Source organism: Siphateles boraxobius, unplaced genomic scaffold (assembly GCF_051911475.1).
Source record: "Siphateles boraxobius isolate OS27281-9 unplaced genomic scaffold, OSU_SipBor_1 130, whole genome shotgun sequence".
Lineage (NCBI taxonomy): Eukaryota > Metazoa > Chordata > Actinopteri > Cypriniformes > Leuciscidae > Siphateles > Siphateles boraxobius.
The window spans coordinates 30,791,509-30,805,637 of record NW_027508734.1 but is presented as its reverse complement, the minus strand read 5'-3'; positions in this window follow the sequence as shown (position 1 = coordinate 30,805,637).

Genomic DNA, 14,129 nt, shown 5'->3' with positions numbered 1-14,129 from the left:
TGCGACTTGACCGCTCAAGTCCCCTTTTCACTTCAAACGACATCAAACGACTGTCGGAATTCTCCCCCTAGTGGCAGTCGCACGGAACTTTAATCACGATCGTACACGGCAACATTGGAGAGAAATTGATTCTCGCAGTCTCCGAATACCCCATTCTGTATGATATAACTCTTGAATCATACAGAGAGGTCAGCAGGAAAAATGAAGCTTGATAGCGAGACACAATTCTTGTGGTTTGATTCCGATCTTGATTCAATATCAATTAATTTGGATAAATATTAGCTTTACAGATACATGTTAATTTTCTTCTACTGGTTCTACTCTGACCAGTCCTGGTTCCTGAAGTGGGCATTCTTCTTTCAGAGTTACTATGCATAAAAATTAATCATTTTTTAAAATAACATACTTTTAAGCTTACCTTATATGGGAGTTCACTTTTATTTCCTTTTATGTTAACAATGTAAATGTTTGTCATTAACTATTAAAGACACTGTTAAAATAGTCCAAGTGACTACAGTGGCTCAATCTTAAGTTTATCAAACAACTAGATTACTTTTTGTGCGCAAAAAAACCCTAAAATAACGACTTTATTTCAACTATTTTTTCCTTCTCTGTGGGCCTCGAGTCAGTACACTAGTATAATTGCGTAAGCTTCTGTTGTTGTACGTCACACACATCACCCACATGACCAGCGTCGGCCAATAGTGAGCCTACGTGTGACGTAGCTCTATGCAATCACACTAAGTTAACTGACTAGAGGCCCACAGAGAAGGAAATGGATAGTTGAAATAAAGTCGTTATTTAGGGCCCGAGCACCGATGGTGAGAGGACCCTATTGTTTTTGCTCCGTTTATTATTATTCCGCTTCTTCTTTTCCTAAATGAATCGCTTTTTAGAGGGCCTAAACATGCACAAAAACTCATGAAACTTTGCACCAGTGGCTTAATTGCCCCCCCCTAAATTATTGCCCCGGCTCTAGGTTTCACATACAGGTATGAAATTTGGTACATACATGTAATGACCCAATACCTACAAAAAAGTCTCTTGGGACGTAGCCCTTAACACAACTGGATGTCAGCTATTTTTAACTTTTTGTGCAGTTTTTGCCATTTCCAGACGTTGTACTTTAACAACCTCCTCCTACGGTTTTGATCCGAACGTCTTCAAATTTGGTGAGTTTAATCTTAAGGCCTTTGCAACGTTAAATTGCGAAGATCTTGAGTTTTCGTCGAAGGATGTGCCCTTGGCGGTCTGACAAATATAGATGTGCAAACCCAGTTTCAGCCTCTGGGTGAAATATGCATCATCGTTCTCTGTAAATTTTGCTTGCAGTTCCGATGTTGCTAGGCAACCACAGACAGCCTGCAGTAACTCAGCCATACAATGTCCGATCTGCCCCAAACTTCACATGTTTGATAAGAGTCCTGTCCTGAACACATGACCATGCTCATATTAGGTTATAGCAATAGCGCCACCTGCTGGTAGTGTGGCAAATACAAATTACTTTAACATAGTCCTCCTATATTTACGTACTGCCCACCGTGCTCTGTTTTCCTGAAGCCGCCGGGTGGTTTTGGCACGAGTGTGAAATTTACATCTGATATGGGTTCCAGAATTGGGTGGGGCAAAAGGGCAAAAAGTGGGGCAAACAAATATTTTGACTAATTGCCCCTGACGCTACGTTTCACGTACGGGGACAAAATTCGGTACATACATGTAATGACCCAATACCTACTAAAAAGTATCTTGGAGCATAGACCTAAACAACCAGAAGTCTGCCATTTGTTATTTCTTCTCTGATTTTTGTGCAGATTTTGCCATTTTCAGGCTTTGTACTTTAACAAACTCCTCCTACAGTTTTGATATGATCTCTTCAAATTTGTCCTGTCCTGTCCTGAACACATGACAATGCTCATTTTCGGTTATAGTAATAGCGCCACCCGCTGGTAGCAGAAAGTGTGGCAAATACAAATTACTTTAGCATTAAGCTTTTTATCAGTAGAAAACCAGTAGTATTTTCGAATTACCGTGCCCCCCCCCTCCTCCTCCCCCCCCCCTCATATTTTTAGCCTGGAAAAAATCCCCTGATGACGCAAAAATCGTCATTTTGCGTCATCAGAGGATTTTTTGGCCAGAGGCTAAAGACTACAGACAGAAGTAGGGGCTGTCCCACATGTTCTCAACCCGCCCATAGAGGATGGGATCTGTCACAGAATGTACACATAGTGTCAGCCATCTTTTTTTGGAAGCTAAGCTAGCAGGCTCTTGTTCTGTGGAGAAAGCTGAGTAGTAGGGGTTACCATCCTCTTTTTCCCGGAAGTTGAGATCGTCCAAAATGTCCGGGATTCAGCTTTTGGTTTCTGCAGTCGCCATTCATTGTTTACATGCACACCTTTTTTTTCAATCTAACTGAATACATTCCGATTGGTGCACCTGAATGTAGTGTTTACATGAACGCTAAACAAGTGATTGGTTGATCGGCCTCGCGCCGTTCTCCCGCGGCCCTCAGTCTCGTCCTGCACGCCACAGTAAACATGATGAATGGCGACTGTAGAACGCAAAAGCCGAATCCCAGACATTATGGGCGATCTCGAAAACCCGGGCTGACTTATCACACTCATCACGGAGACTCACTAGTAGCCTAGCCTTGTAGTAGCCTAACATTTTTTTTTTATGTTGAGCCCTGGTTTCGGGGCTGGCAAGTTTCAATCCCTGAAGAAGCCTATGGACTAGTATGGAGGAGTGATCCAGCTCTCAGATCCAGCTCTCAAAACAAACATGTATACTCATAAGTTACATTTCTACACGTACAAATTCATAATTTCAAGTGTAGCTTATTGGGGGTTTTTTATGTCTATGATCTTCGTAAAAATAAATTATGTCATCCTTCTTGTTCAAATATATACTTGGAAAACTCTTCTCTGCTGTCCCTGAACCTCAACAGCTCAACATTTTGATAGGTTCCATTTTTGGTTTCAGCTAGGAAGCCCTCCACACACTTTCCTGCCTCTATCTCCATGGCTGTCAGCCTCAACACTGCTGTTTCAAAGGCATAGAGTGCCTCTGGCAGGGTAAGCCCATCCTCTTGCAGCTTCAGACTTAGACTACAAAAATGAAAACATGACTCAACTCAGGCTACACTGCAACTTAAATTGAAAATAAACTGATCAAACAGATTAAATGTAATAGAAACTTGCCAACTCAAGACTTCTATGATGTCTTGGACCAACATGATGAAGAGAAGGTGTTTAAAATCTTTCAACACCTGAAGGCACTGCTTGGCTCGTCCAATCATTTCAGCACTTGCTGATCTGTTTGATGTAAACAACCAAATAAGAATTCACATTGATCGAGATTAAGTATGATTAACTACGAAACAGGAATGTATTACTAGCATTGCTTCCACTCTGTTTTCCATCTGGGCAAGCAATACTGGGTAGTTTTTCAACAAGACCTTGAGTGCCCTCTCCGTTTGTGGGAGCCACCTTGTCCCTCCCAAGTTGGTCATCTTCCAGACCTTTTGGTTGAACACATCTGCCAGATCGTTCAACTCTCTCCACACTTTTGGAGAGTGATGATACTGTTTATACAGCCCCTTCAGTATGTCCATCACCTGAATTAGCAATATAGGGGTATGATAATTATACAAACTAGCTGAAGTAGCACATAACATGTTGGGTTTATGTAGGACATGATTTTCTCAGTTTACTATACAGAAGTTGCTGCAGGTTGGCTTTTTACTTCCTTGTTACTTGCCTTTCTCATTCTTTCTTGGTCTTTCATAGCATCCATGGCAGCCAACTCCAGGCCATGGCTTAGGCACTGGATATTTATCAGGTGGGGAACTTCAGAGGAACTTCGAAGAAGTGTGGCAACACCCCCAATTCTCCCAACCATCACAGCAGCTCCATCAGTACCCAAGCCCACTACTTCTCCTCATCTCCATCACTCTTTCTCCTCATCTTACCCTGTTTCTTCCCCTCCTAAAGCTGAAGGCTACAAATTGTATTATATTAATTCTCAACATGCACACATTCATTATTAATCTTGTGCCTAACATGATGTAAACGGCTTTGTTTATGTTTCTTGTCCCCTCACAATGACAGTAAACTAATTATTACATTACATGAATGATGAGTAACGTTACATAGGCATATTTTCACTTCAAAATGGCGAAATTAGAAAAAAGTATATTAGTTTGCCTGATTATTTTTGTCATTCGTTTAACATTTATGACCTAAAAAAACTGTCAATGAAGAAAAATCTGAATTTGATTATAACAAGACTGAAGCGAGCACGAATTTATAGCTCGCACTTAATCACACATTTCTATGTGGGCTAGGCAGACGTTCAGGGGGGAATTTGATTACACTATTGTTAGAAAGCCCGTCGGGCAGGCCGGTTATGCGTTTTGGTATACCAGTTTTGCGAGCCCTGTAGCTAGCTGAGTAACTTTCCTTCGAAATGCTACATCGGTGAGGTACTGAGAGCCAACGTCTTCGCCATTCTTCTTGAGAAGTGCGACCGTTCTCTCGTAAGCAGTAAAGGGGAGCTCACTCTTCACGATATGGTAAGTAGTGTTGATTAACTTCATCGTCCGCTGGATTGTGTCGTTTTTGGCCCGTTGTGTCCAGTAATGAAGTGACCCAGCTGATGGGTTGTCCGCCACCCATTTTGCAAACACACACTGCAAATGTTGGCGGCTTTTTTCGTGTGCATCTAAGGCAGGGGTCGGCAACCTTTACCACGCAATGAGCCATTCGGACCCGTTTCCCACAGTAACGAAAACGCTGGGAGCCACAAAACCCAATGAAATAACACTGCATATAAGTTTATTTATTTATGTATTGTCTTTATTATGTATAAACAAACTATAATGTGTTGCATTTATTAAATCAATGAATGACTGCAGAGAAAACGAAATTACATTTCTGCATGCAACAAAAACATTTTGAACTCCGAAAAAAAGACGTTGGCTTGAAGGTTACTTTCAAGTAAAATAAATTAAAATACTCAATGACTAAATTTATGAAAAAACGCCGAACTTAAATTATCCACCGGCAGCAAACCAAAAATGCCGTCCTCTCTCTGTGTGCCGTCATCATTTTAGCTATACTGGCGCGTGCAGTCAGCTGTCAACCTGAATAATAAAAGGACTACTTTAATGAACAATAATAAAAAAAAATATGAATATACGGTATACAAAATAATAGGCAATTAAAATATTTATCATACTTGGTTAATGTGATTTCTGCTCCTGAACCTCAGCGCACAGCGTCTGCACATCAGGGCTGTATGCCGTCACCTTCATCTTTACGCAGGATCGTAAGCTGTCATCTGTGAGGCGTGCGCGATGTTTGCTTTTAATATAGTTCATGTTGGAGAACACCTGCTCACATACGTATGTGGATCCAAAGATCGACAGGACTCCAAGTGCATACTTTTTCATGTTCACATAAACGTCGGAGATAGCATTCCAAGTTTCGAACACAAGTTTGTCAGGTTATTCTATATTCCGACTGTCAAATATGTGACAGTTCTCTGAAAGCGGCACTAAAACTTCCACAAAGACCTCAAACAGAAAGCACAAAGCCTTTCTTTAAAGTGAATTTCGTTTTGTATTAATTGTATCTTAATTTTAAGAAATGTTTCATCGACCAATTACCTGTAGGTTTTTAATTACCTATTTAACAAATAAGAAGTAGGCCTAAATATAGCAGACAATAGATAATCACGACACGGATTATCACTAACCCGTCCAGATGCAATGCTACCACATCTTTAAAAAAATTGTTTTTCGTGTTCGCATTTATGAGGAAAAAACAATGTATTATAACGTGCGCGTTAGTTGAGCTGTATGTGCGTCTTGTGCGATATGGGCTGCGCGATGCTATTTTACAACACGTCAATTCCTCAACTTCTCACGAAATACGTGAAAGTGGCCGTTGAACTGGGAGAGGAATAGGGTAAAATATAAAGCTACTTACACAATGTGTATCTGATATGAATAAAACGTGTTGTCTTTTTATAATGGAAAGGACCATTATTGCCGCTTCCATAGACATCAGTGTGTATTTTACAAACTCAAAATATATATTTTTTGCTAGTACTTATGTGTATTTAAATGTCTGAAACCTAAAATAAACATTATGTGGTTGAAAACACTGAATAGTTGTGATATATGACAGCACTGAGCGCGTCTGTCTCTGGCTCAGCGCCAGCCAACTCGCAACAGCACGGTTGAATTTAGCAGTTGATCACGTGATGCACTGACCGTTCTAGCGTACGCTCCAGGGACCAGCCAAGACTGATCACACCGGTGTGTGATCATACGTGCGAAAATGTTAAAAACGAACGAATTAAAATTAAATAAATTTTAATCAATTAATTACTCATTCATTATTTTCAAAAGCCACAGGGAGCCGCATCAGAGAGATGAAAGAGCCGCATGCGGCTCCGGAGCCGCGGGTTGCCGACCCCTGATCTAAGGCCTGTTTTCTGTAGTTCTGGGTCCCCTTGAAAAATGTCCCGGCTCGGTCGAAAATTTGCTGGAAAATTCCGGCAAACGAAACAGTACATTCCATCATCACCTTTCTAAACCCAGGTGTACTGTGTTTTCCATGACACTTGGAATTTTCTCTTTCTCATATCAGCCTCGTAGTTCTTTGACATTTTAACATGTTAACCTGAAGTAACATTTACACATTTCGCGCCACTGTATATGACGTTTGCGGTTTGTTTTGCTGATGGCCAGTCACTGGCCAATCAACTAGCCCGACATACTCTTTTACTGGCCCCGGCCCATCGCTTATGTCGAGCCCTGCCCGAAACGTTATTAAAGACATCGTTAAAATAGTCCAAGTGACTAGTGGCTCAATCTTAAGTTTATCAAACAACGAGATTACTTTTTGTGCGCAAAAAAAACCTAAAATAACGACTTTATTTCAACTATTTTTTCCTTCTCTGTGGGCCTCGAGTCAGTACACTAGTATAATAGCGTAAGCTTCTGTTGTTGTACGTCACACACATCACCCACATGACCAGCGTCGGCCAATAGTGAGCCTACGTGTGACGTAGCTCTATGCAATCACACTAAGTTAACTGACTAGAGGCCCACAGAGAAGGAAATGGATAGTTGAAATAAAGTCGTTATTTAGGGCCCGAGCACCGATGGTGAGAGGACCCTATTGTTTTTGCTCCGTTTATTATTATTCCGCTTCTTCTTTTCCTAAATGAATCGCTTTTTAGAGGGCCTGAACATGCACGAAAACTCATGAAACTTTGCACCAGTGGCTTAATTGCCCCCCCCTAAATTATTGCCCCGGCTCTAGGTTTCACATACAGGTATGAAATTTGGTACATACATGTAATGACCCAATACCTACAAAAAAGTCTCTTGGGACGTAGCCCTTAACACAACTGGATGTCAGCTATTTTTAACTTTTTGTGCAGTTTTTGCCATTTCCAGACGTTGTACTTTAACAACCTCCTCCTACGGTTTTGATCCGAACGTCTTCAAATTTGGTGAGTTTAATCTTAAGGCCCTTGCAACGTTAAATTGCGAAGATCTTGAGTTTTCGTCGAAGGATGTGCCCTTGGCGGTCTGACAAATATAGATGTGCAAACCCAGTTTCAGCCTCTGAGTGAAATATGCATCATCGTTCTCTGTAAATTTTGCTTGCAGTTCCGATGTTGCTAGGCAACCACAGACAGCCTGCAGTAACTCAGCCATACAATGTCCGATCTGCCCCAAACTTCACATGTTTGATAAGAGTCCTGTCCTGAACACATGACCATGCTCATATTAGGTTGTAGCAATAGCGCCACCTGCTGGTAGTGTGGCAAATACAAATTACTTTAACATAGTCCTCCTATATTTACGTACTGCCCACCGTGCTCTGTTTTCCTGAAGCCGCCGGGTGGTTTTGGCACGAGTGTGAAATTTACATCTGATATGGGTTCCAGAATTGGGTGGGGCAAAAGGGCAAAAGGTGGGGCAAACAAATATTTTGACTAATTGCCCCTGACGCTACGTTTCACGTACGGGGACAAAATTCGGTACATACATGTAATGACCCAATACCTACTAAAAAGTATCTTGGAGCATAGACCTAAACAACCAGAAGTCTGCCATTTGTAATTTCTTCTCTGATTTTTGTGCAGATTTTGCCATTTTCAGGCTTTGTACTTTAACAAACTCCTCCTACAGTTTTGATATGATCTCTTCAAATTTGTCCTGTCCTGTCCTGAACACATGACAATGCTCATTTTCGGTTATAGTAATAGCGCCACCTGCTGGTAGCAGAAAGTGTGGCAAATACAAATTACTTTAGCATTAAGCTTTTTATCAGTAGAAAACCAGTAGTATTTTCGAATTACCGTGCCCCCCCCCCTCCCCCTCCTCACCCCCTCATATTTTTAGCCTGGAAAAAATCCCCCGATGACGCAAAAATCGTCATTTTGCGTCATCGGAGGATTTTTTGGCCAGAGGCTAAAGACTACAGACAGAAGTAGGGGCTGTCCCACATGTTCTCAACCCGCCCATAGAGGCCGAATCCCAGACATTATGGGCGATCTCGAAAACCCGGGCTGACTTATCACACTCATCACGGAGACTCACTAGTAGCCTAGCCTTGTTGTTTAACATCTGCGCTCTGTTACTGGTAGGCGTGGCCTCCTAGGGCAGCGAAGCAATTGCATTCTGGGAGTTGTTGTCTTTCATCCACATAAGCCAAAAATAGATTTTCTGGATTTTCTCAGTCTAGAAAGCTCCAAATTCAAAAATACTTTCACATTTCTTCTAAATAAATGACCCATTTTAAATACACATTCATCTTCCCAGAGGTGAAGTGTCCCTTTAAGATTGAGCCACTGTAGTCACTTGTACTATTTTAACGATATCTTTAATAACTTTTCGGGGCTGGCAAGTTTCAATCCCTAAAGAAGCCTATGGACTAGTGTGGAGGAGTGATCCAGCTCTCAGATTTCATCAAAAATATCTTAATTCGTATTCCGAAGATGAACGAAGGTCTTACGGGGCTGGAGCAACAAGAGGGTGAGTAAATACTGACAGAATTTTCATTTTTGGGTGAACTATCCCTTTAAATAATTAAATATATCCACCTTTTTCCTGGTTAGCGTATTTACCCATGATTCATTAACAAGAATGGTCTACCAATGGTTTAAATAGATTTACCATGTTTCTTGTGTTAGGGGATAACAGCTTAAAGACCCAGGACCAGATATGATGAAAGAAGACCAAGAGTCGTGAGGCTTCAATCAAGTAGAGTAAAAATAAGTAAAAATTTACTGAAGAATAGTTTGCAGTTTCATCGAGGAGGTTACAGGCCAGAGATTCTAGGAGGGTAAGTCGACATGAATCAAGATAATTGTCATCCGAGTCCAAGACTTGGTCCGGTGATGACCTTGGAGGTCGTAGAAATGCGTCTCGGGGTCTGGTGTTGCATATCACAAGACCTGCACAGAGCATTCAACACACACAAAAGCACAAGGGAATCACAGTTCCTCCAAAGTTGTAGAGGGCCTGAACACACACTACCAATACATACTGAAACATTCCCTCCTCAGAAAGTAGTACAGATAATGTTCACTTTATTCATTAAAGAAATAAATGTAGCAGTACTGTCATGGGAGTGCCCTTTAATTGCGTTCCTTCGGTGATATATAAAGGTGTCGCTATGTGTGTGCCTTCTCTCTGCGTCATTGAGCGAGTCACCGTGTTTCTGGCGGGATGCAGGAATGTTTGTAAGGTAGGAGCTGTTGGCAGTGATCGTAGCGTGGCTCGTTCGTTGGGTTGTCTCGAAGGGATTCCATGGGTTTTCTTTTGTTAAGGTGTGGACAGGAGCTTTGTGGGATGCCTTCAATTTGATCTGTTTTCATGGATGGGTGTTTAATACGCGCAGCAGTTTTGGTGTCGTGTGAATTGCACTACAGGTATGTTTTAACTGAGTTGATAACCATGTGATCGCTAGTAGCCGGGCTGGCCAAATTTATATCTTGTTACATTTTATATTTAAGGTGCGGGCCAACGTGCAAGGGACGTTACAGTGGGCTCTGGGTTTCATCTAAATATCCGTGCGGATGGTCATCTTGCTGTCTGCTTTGTTTTGTTCCTGCCTGTTTCGACATCATCGGACTTGTCACCGTGACTATCCTGTTTTCAGGGTTTGAGGGAAACCGGACCGTACGAGTAGCGGAGATTCGGAAAGTTGGATCTAGCGATATCAAAGCAATCCGATTGTTTTTTATAAGGAAAAGTATCGAAGATAAGTTCACATGCTGTAAAAATAGAAAGTGCTTGTTTATTAATGACTGGTAAAGAAGAAAATCAAGGATTTATGAATCAATTCGACGGAGCTCCAAACACAAACACAAACCGCATGCGCAAAAGTGTTGTCAAATAAAATTGGTAACTTTTTTTATTGTTTGGAAAATAAAGGTTTCTTCTTTTTTTTTACTCAACCCAAGTCTGATACCTGACTCTGTTAGAACGAACCTGTGAGCCTTGCTCTAGGGTGAAGGGCATTTCCCCGGAAAGAGGCCCCGGGGTGGCGTAGTCGGTAACTTTATAATAGCCCACCTCACTTTGTGGCCTGGTTATCCATGCTAACGTGTAGGTTGAGCAGAACTTTCTAAATCTTTAGTGTACCTCTAGTTAAAGCTGCCACATACACATAAAAGTAAAAGTGTTTGACCCCTGTAACTTGGTCAGCAGAAAACAGACTGAAGGCCTGTTCACACCGGGACGAATTTCGCGTGTGATGTTCGGCGACGTTTAACACCTCGTGATTAAACAAAGGGCGCCAATGTGAGTGTGCACACTGACGCCACCGGTAAAACGTAATTTTTTAAACTCCTCGGGTTCGTTTTTTTGGTTTGACGCGCCGCGTCAGACTTCTTCAGACTTGACCTCTTCTATTAGCTTATTAGCAAAGTTAGTAAGAAAGAATTTGTTAAGTTAAAGATTAGTTAGAAAAAAAGAAAGATTAGTTCCATGATTAAGAAGGCTTTTAGACTGGAACTTGTGGATTAAACGAATTTTCACTCTCCAGCAGCTGACACCAATCACTGCAAAACCCTGGATGGGTGTTTTCCCAGAGTAAAAGCCTTGCATTTCTCCGTTTTCCTCTTCCAACATAACCTAAAGCAGGGGTCACCAACCCTGCTCCTGGAGGGGCCTCATGTATCAACACTGCGTACGCACAAAAACACGGCGTACGTCAGCTTTCACGTTCACGGCCAGATGTACTAACAGTGAAATTAACGTAAGAATGTGCGTTCCTCCAAGTAAACTTCATGTCTGGCGTACGTATAGTAGTAGTAGTAGTAGTAGTAAAAACTTTATTGTCCCACGGAGGGAAATTTGTGTTGGGCCATCACCCATGCTGCCGTCAGTATACAGTTAACATACAACAAATTTACAAACCAGACAATATTAATAATAAAAATGGCATAAATTACAACTCCGTACCGCCCTCATTTAACATCTTTACAGACACTGGGATAAATGAGTTTTTGAATCTGTTCAATCTGCAGCGAGGAACTCTAAACCTCCTCCCAGAAGGCAGCAACTCGTACTCTGTGTACAGGATATTCGACGGATCACACACAATCTTTTTAGCTTGCGTTAAAGTAGCCTGTTCATAGAGGGTCTGCAATGATGTCTGTTCTTTTACTCCAATAATTTTCCAAGCAGTGTGGATCATCCGTACCAGTTTAGTTCTACGTGCTACGGACAGATTACCAAACCAGACTACAATACTATATCTAATTAAACTCTCGAAGACTGCCTGATAAAAAATTATCATAAACCTCTGATCCACACCATAAAGTCTAAGACGCCATAAAAAGTGCAACCGTTGTTGTAATCTACTGCAAAGACTATCTACATGGATATTCCATGTCAATAAATTATCAAACAAGACCCCAAGATATTTATGTGAAGGGACCTGTATGATGGTTTCATTGTGGATAATCACAGGCCTGTGATCACCAACTCCTCTAGGGTCGAACACCATTTCATTCGTCTTATTGACATTCAGAGCTAGGTGGTTATCCTTGCACCAATTCACAAACTGTTCAATCTCTGACAGATATTCAGACAAGTCCTCTGTCTTTTTCAATAACCCTAAAATTGCAGTATCATCTGAGAACTTAATGATGTGGTTATTAGAATAACGCCTTCTGCAATCATCTGTATACAAAGTGAACAAAACCGGTGAGCTAACACAGCCCTGAGGGGCTCCTGTGCTTAACGTTCTGAATTCAGATAGTGTCCCATTAACACTAACCTGGTGCCTACGATTGGTCAAAAAAGAATAATACCATTTTATAATAAGTGGATTGACTTTAAAATCATTCAGCCTTGCAATTAAAAGATGTGGTTGCAACATATTAAAAGCTGAACTAAAATCTACAAATAAAAGACGTGCATACGAGCCTGGATCATCTAAATGCCTATTTATAAAATGTGTTATAGCTATAACAGCATCGTCTGTACTTCTATTGCTCCTATAAGCAAACTGAAGTTGGTCTGATAGACCACTCACGTCTGTTTTAACAAAATTAATCATAATTTTCTCCAAACACTTCATTATTATTGAAGTAAGTGCTACAGGACGATAATCATTATTCTCCTTACAGCTAGCCTTTTTTGGGACAGGGATAATAGTGGAGCTCTTCCACATAGAGGGAACTGTATTCGTGTCCATAGATTTCTGATAAATAGGGCACCAGGCTTCGGCCAACTCTCTACTACAAGATTTTAGTAACCGCCCAGAGATGCCGTCCGGCCCAGAAGCCTTATTAGGACAGACCTGTGAAAACAGTCTCTCCACCATGTTCTGGTCAATAATTATTTTAGGATTATCCAATATAGACAAGGCATCCAGTGCATTTGCCTGCTCCTGTGAGAAGTCTCTTACATCAAATCTACAATAAAAGTCATTCAACTCATTTGCCTTTGCCCCCTCATCTATCACATTGATAGATCTTTTGGCTGGAGCCATGTTTGTCATATGTTTCATAGAATCCCATAATTTTTTGGTATTCATAGTCGAACAATGGGCCTCAAATTTGGACAAACGTATATTTGTCGTGATTTTTGTCCGTTGGCGACTCATAGAGGCAATAAAGTGAAGTGGCAATCATTACACTACGAATTGTTCTATCGCACCACCAGCTGTCAGATATTGCTTATAATTTGTAATTGATAAATTATTTGACATATTATTGTCACACGAGTTTTATTAAAATATTATATTATGCTATTAAGTAAGAACATAGGCTATATAAAGCATGTCCAAATTGATACAACCCGTCTAGCAATGGCAGCGTTGGCTTAACTAAAAAAAATAAACTTCATTAATTCGGCCAGTAAAGATAAAAAAGAAAGTAATATTTTTATTCAGCAAGGACACATTGAAGTGACAAGTAAAAGTGACAGTAAATGCATTTATAATGTTACAAAAGATTATAAGATTTCGACATCTGTTTGATTTAAGTTTCTATTAATTAAAGAATCCTGAAAATACTAGCCTATATCATGGTTTCCACGAAAATATGAAGCAGAAGCACAGCTGTTTTCAACACTGATAATAATCATAAATGTTTCTTGATCATCAAATCATTATATTACAATGATTTCTGAAGGATCATGTGACACTGAAGACTGGAGTAATGATGCTGAAAATTCAGCTTTGATCACAGGAATAAATTACACTTTACTATATATTCACATAGAAGACATTTTCAGTGAAATTTCGTTTCTTGCTTGCTTTAGCCATGTTCTTGCAGGTTTATTTCGCCACATTGGACTAATTACCATATTTAAATGATTTAATTGAGGGAGGAGACTGGGTGGGGCGTTGTGCTCGTGCATGTGCGCTCAATTTTACGTTAATTGGGATGTACAAAGAGAATATGCGTGGGAACCTTCGTACGCAGAGATTCATACATCTGTTTTTTTTTGTGCGTACGCACATTTACAGCTTTGTCCGTACGCAATGTTTTAGTATGAATTCAACGCAAGTCTTTGTACATGAGGCCCCTGGAGAGCTACTGTCCTGCAGATTTTAGCTCCAACCCCAATAAAACACACCTGGACCAGG